Genomic DNA, 6,034 nt, shown 5'->3' with positions numbered 1-6,034 from the left:
CATTCTTTTTTATGGTTGAATGGTATTCAATGTGCGCACGTGCATATCACATCATCTTCATTCATCAGTTGATGAACACTTGGGCTGCTTCCATAGTCCAGCTATTATAAATAATAATGCAATAAACATAGAGGCACACTTACCCCTTTTAATTAGCATTTCTGTATTTTTTGGATAAATACCTAGTACTGTGATTACTGGATCATGGGGTAGTTCTGTTTTTAACTTTTTGAGTAAGCTTCATACTGTTTTCCACAGTGTCTGCACCAATTTGCATTCCTTCCAACAGTACAAGAGGGTTCCTGTTTTCCCACATCCTTGCCAATACCAGTTGTTTCTTGTGTTTTTGATTTTAGTCATTCTGGTGGGTATGAGATGATATCTCATTGTGGTTTTGATTTGCATTTCCCTGATGTTTAGAGTTGTTGAACATCTTTTCATGTGTCTATTGGCCATCTGTACGTCTCAGGTTCTCCATCCATTATTTAATTTAAAAAAGTTTTTTATGTGAAGTTGTATAAGTTCTTTTTATATTTTGAATATTAGCCCCTTATCAGATATATCATTTGAAAATATCTTCTCCTATTCATCAGGTTGCCTTTTTGTTTTGTTCAATTTCCTTTACTGCACAAAAGCTTTTTAATTTTGATGAAGTCCCAAATGGTTCATTTTTGCTTTTGTTTCACTTACCTGAGGAGACATATCTAGAAAAATGTTTCTGTAGCACATATCAAAGAAATTACTCCTTATGATTTCTTCTAGGAGTTTTGTAGTTTCAGGTATCACATGTAGGTCTTTAATCCATTTTGAGTTTAATTTGTGTATGGTGTAAGAAAGTGGTCCGGTGTCATTCTCTGGCATGTAGCTGTCCAGTTTTCCCAGCACCATTTGTTGAAGACTGTCTTTTTCCCTTTGTGTATTCATTTCTTTGTAGAAGATTAATTGACCACATAATTATAGGTTTATTTCTGGGTTTTCTATTTTATTCCATTGATTTATATGTCTATTTTTATGCCTCTACCGTAGTGTTTTAATTACTACCATTTGGTAGTATAACTGAAGTCTGGAATTGTGATATTTCAAGTTTGGTTTTTCTTTTGCAAGATTGCTTTGGCTATTTGAAGTCTTTTGTGGATCCACTCAAATTTTAGGATTGTTTGTTCTAGTTTGTGAAAAATGCTATTGGTATTTTGATAGTGATTGCACTAAATCTGTATATTGCTCTGGGTAGTATGGACATTTTAACAATATTTACTCTTTCAGCCTAGGAGCATAAAAGGTCTTTCCATTTCTTTGGGTCATCTTGACTTTCAGTAGTGTTTTATAATTTTGAGTGTACAGATTTTTCACCTCTTTGGGTAAGTTCCTTTCTAGATATTTTCTTGGTTTTGGTGTAATTGTAAATAGGATTGTTTTCCTAATTTCACTCTCTGCCACTTCATTATTAGTGCATAGGAATGCAACAGGTTTCTGTACATGGATTTTGTATCCTGCAACCTTACTGAATTTATTATCAGTTCTAGTAGGTTTTGATGGAGTCTTCTGGCTTTTATACATAGTATCACGTCATCTGCAAATACTGAAAGTTTTACTTCTTCCTTATCACTTTTGACACCTTTTAATTCTTTCTGTTGTCTGATTGTTGTGGGTAAGACTTCTTTTACTATGTTGAATAAAAGTGGTGAGAGTAGACATCCGTCCTGTTCTTGACCTTAGAAAGAGCTCTCTCAGTTTTTCTCCATTGACTGTGATGTTAGCTATGGGTTTTTTACACATGGCCTTTATTATATTGAGGTAAGTTCTCTTTAGACCTACCTTACAGAGAGTTCTTACCATGAATTGATGTTGTACTATGTCAAATGCTTTTTCTGCATTGAAACAATCATACGGTTTTTATCTTTTCTCTTGTTGATGTGCTCTATCATGTTGATTGTTTTGTGAATATTAAACGCCCTTGCATCCCAGGAATAAATCCCACTTGATAGTTGTGCATGATTTTTTAAAATGTATTGTTGGAGGGGCGCCTGGGTGGCGCAGTCGGTTAAGCGTCCGACTTCAGCCAGGTCACGATCTCGTGGTCCGTGAGTTCGAGCCCTGCGTCGGGCTCTGGGCTGATGGCTCAGAGCCTGGAGCCTGTTTCCGATTCTGTGTCTCCCTCTCTCTCTGCCCCTCCCCCGTTCATGCTCTGTCTCTCTCTGTCCCAAAAATAAATAAACGTTGAAAAAAAAAATTAAAATGTATTGTTCGGTTTGCTAATATTTTGCTGAGGATTTTTGCATCTATATTTATGAGATACTGTTCTCTGGTTTGTTTCTTTGTGGTGTCTTTATCTGGTTTTGGTGTCAGGGTGATACTGGCTTCATAGAATGAAGTTGGATGTTTTCTTCCCTCTTATATTATTGGAATAGTTTGAGAGGAATAGGTATTAACTCTTCTTTAACTTTTTGGTAGAGATTGTCTGTGAAGCCTTCTTGTCCTGCATTTTAATTTTTTGATTACTGATTAAATTTCATTGCTGGTAATTGGTCTGTTCAAATTTTCTATTTCTTCCTACTTTGGTTTTGGCATGTTATATGTTTTTAAGAATTTATCTGTTTCTTCTAAGTTGTCCAATCTGTTGGCACATAGGTTGTCATAATATTCTGTTATAATCCTTTGTATTTCTTGGTGTTTGTTGTTACTTCTCCTCTTCATTAGTGATTTTATTTATTTGGCTAAGACTGCAAACTTTCTCTCTCTCTCTCTCTCTCTCTGTTGATGAGTCCAGCTTATCAATTTTGCTTTATCAATTTTGTTGATCTTTTCAAAGAACCGCCTCCTGATTTCATTGATCTGTTTGACTGTTGTTTTAGTTTATAAATCATTTATTTCTGCTCTATTTATTTTTTAATATTTACTTATTTATTTTCAGAGAGAGAGAGAGAGAGAGAGTGAGAGAGTCAGAAAGGGGGGAAGGGCAGAGAGAGGGGAAAGAGAGAATCTCGAGCAGGCTCCATGTTGTCAGTGCAGCTCCATCTCACAAACCCTGAGATCAGGACCTGAGCTGAAATCAGGATGCTTAACCAACTGAGCCACCTAGGCGCCCTTCTGCTCTAATTTTTATTATTGCCTTTCTTTTGATGGGTTTGGGTTTTGCTTGTTCTTTTTCTAGCTCCTTTAGGTGTAAGGTTAGTTAGATATTTTTCTTGCTTCTGGAGGTTTTCTTGCTTTCTGACTTCCCTCTTAAAACCACTTTTGTTGCCTGCCAAAGATTTTGGAACATTGTGTTTTCATTTTCCTTTGTTTCCATATAATTTTTTATTTCTTCCTTGATTTTGTGGTTGACCCATTGTTAAGCAGCATGTTATTTAAGCTCCATGTATTTGTGGTCTTCCAGATTTTCTCTTGTGGTTGATTTCTAGTTTTATAGTGTTTTGGTCAGGAAAGATGTATGGTATGACTTTGCTTTTTTTGAATTTGTTCAGACTTGTTTTGTGACCCAATATGGGATCTGTTCTAGAGAATGTTCTGTGTACACTTGAAAAGAATGTGTATTCTGCTGTTTTAGGATGGAATGTTCTGAATATGTCTGCTAAATCCAACTGGTGCAGTGTGCCATTCAAAGCTACTGTTTCCTTGTTGATTTTGTTTGGATGATCTGTCCATTGATGTAACTGGGGTGTTAAAGTCCCCTAATATTATTGTATGAGAATGAAATGTCTTTGATTATGCATTATATTAAAAATTTTTTCAATGTTTATTTTTGAGAGAGACAGAACGCAACAGGGGAAGGGCAGAAAGACAAAGGGAGACACAGAATCTGAAGCAGGCTCCAGGCTCTGAACTGTCAGCACAGAGCCAAATGGCGGGGCTTGAACCCATGAACCATGAGATCATGACCTGAGTTGAAGTCAGACATTCAATTGACTGAAACACCCGGGTGCCCCTATGCATTGCATTTTTTAGAGAAACATTTTATGTTTAGCATTTTGATTTTTTAGGAGTTTGAAAAATCTTTCTCTTTAAAACAAAATCAAATCTAAAATTTAAATTTTGTTACCTTCTACTACATGATTCTTATTATTTAGTTTAATAATAATAAACTAATAATATATATTTGAAAAGGAAATAGTTCCTCATTATTGCTTCAGCAGAGCATAGGAGACAATTATGTCTAAAATGAAAACAACAAATAGCAAGGGCATAATACGGTCTGTTTGGAGGACATCCTCTCTTTCCATGGAAAGTCCAAAGGACTCTTTGTAAGCATCATTTATTTTGTCTTTGCCTATTTTTTGTCACCAGAAATATGTTGAATCTAATATATTTACCTAATTGACCACATTAATTGTTTCTTGATGTAGCTATGATTTCCTAGAAATTATACTATTTTTCTTTTTTTGAATTGCAGTGTAAAATATAAAACAATTTCCTGTGGCTTTCTACTCACTGAGACCTAATAAACATGCTTGACATTCCATTGTCTCTGTCACTGCTGGAATGTTGATTTTTAAATCCCAGCAGTGACACAGTGTCTCTTTAACTGAGTGTATTTGAATATTTGTACCTAACGGCTCTTTAGTCTAAACTTTGATTACATCTTGTTGGCATTCTAATAATTCCCATTGAAAGCATTCTATAGCTTTGTTAGCCTTTAAATTCCCAAAGTACATTCTCCATTTCATCACAAATTGGCTGTGTATTTCAAAATGTAAGAGCCTCCTCTGTGAGAAGAGATACTTAAGAACAAAGGCAGGAATAATCAGTAATTGTTCCTTCCATTAAGAGGTGATTGCTGTTGTGTGAGTGTAGTGTTGGATTGCTAGAGAGGTAAATCTTTTTGTCTTCATATTTACGAAGTATAGAAAGAAGGAATAAATGGAAAGCTATTATAATTCTTCAGGTGGTGCATTTGCTCTCATGGAATGTAATGGTCAGAATTATAGTAGAAATAGACTAATATGTGAAGTCTGAATTCAACAATACAGCAACACCTTTTATCTGTTAGTACAACACCTTTTATCTGTTAATATAGCTTTAGTTCTTCCTCATATTTAAAATTACTTTATTGGAGATATACAAACTTTTATTAAAGTACCAATTGTCTTGGGAATGTTAATATTGGGTCTTAATTTCACACATCATATACTAACTGAGAGAAGTGAGGGATGTTAGATGGTAATGAATCCCATCTGTTAAAGGATTAATAGAACAGAAGTCTATGATAGGAAATAAAACACAACATACAGTGGAAGAGCCTATAGCTCTTAACCTTACAGGAGCTTAAAGATTTCTTCTATGTCTTAAAGACAGAATCACTGTTTGAAAGACTATGAAATAACCACTGTATAATACTGTGCAAGATGCACACTACTTAGAATTAAGTATAGAGGGATTCCTGATTAATTTTTCTAACAGCAGATTTTATGCACAAAAGGAATTATAAATATTTAAGCCAGTGAATGCTAAAGGAAGGAAGGAAGGAAGGAGAGAGAGAAGAAAAAGGAAAGGAAAAGAGAGGAGAGGGGTGGGAAAGGAAGAAAAGAAAAGAAAAGAAAAGAAAAAAGAAAAGAAAAGATGGAAACAGAAAAGCTGATTTGGATGGCGCCATTTGTAAATTTTTGTACTTGAGTTTTGCTTAGGAAACTATGTGTGTGCATATATGTGCCTTTTGATGTAAAGTACCTATTTCATAATTCCCAACTTAGACTATACATGGAAATATCAGTTACTAATTAATCTATTTAGGTTTAGACATACAAAATGCAGGTATTTTGATGTTTTGAATAGATGTGCCATTGTAAAAATCTCCTTTGGTTTCTTGACTTGGGACTTTATTGCTTTTCTTTTTTTCTCTCTTTCATTCTCTCCCCTCTTACATATACTTAGTGGACCCTTCTTGCCCTCTTCTCTACACTCTATATTTCACAACAATTTAAAAACAAGTGTGCCATGTAACTGAAAGCATGTGAAATATTGTTTTAAATCACCAGTAGTTTGTTCTTGTTCAAATATCTTCAAGCTTTTAAAATTTTTCATTTCAATAAAAAACCAT

The sequence above is a fragment of the Prionailurus bengalensis genome, chromosome B3 (genome assembly GCF_016509475.1).
Source record: "Prionailurus bengalensis isolate Pbe53 chromosome B3, Fcat_Pben_1.1_paternal_pri, whole genome shotgun sequence".
Taxonomy (NCBI): domain Eukaryota; kingdom Metazoa; phylum Chordata; class Mammalia; order Carnivora; family Felidae; genus Prionailurus; species Prionailurus bengalensis.
This window is presented reverse-complemented; position numbering follows the sequence as displayed.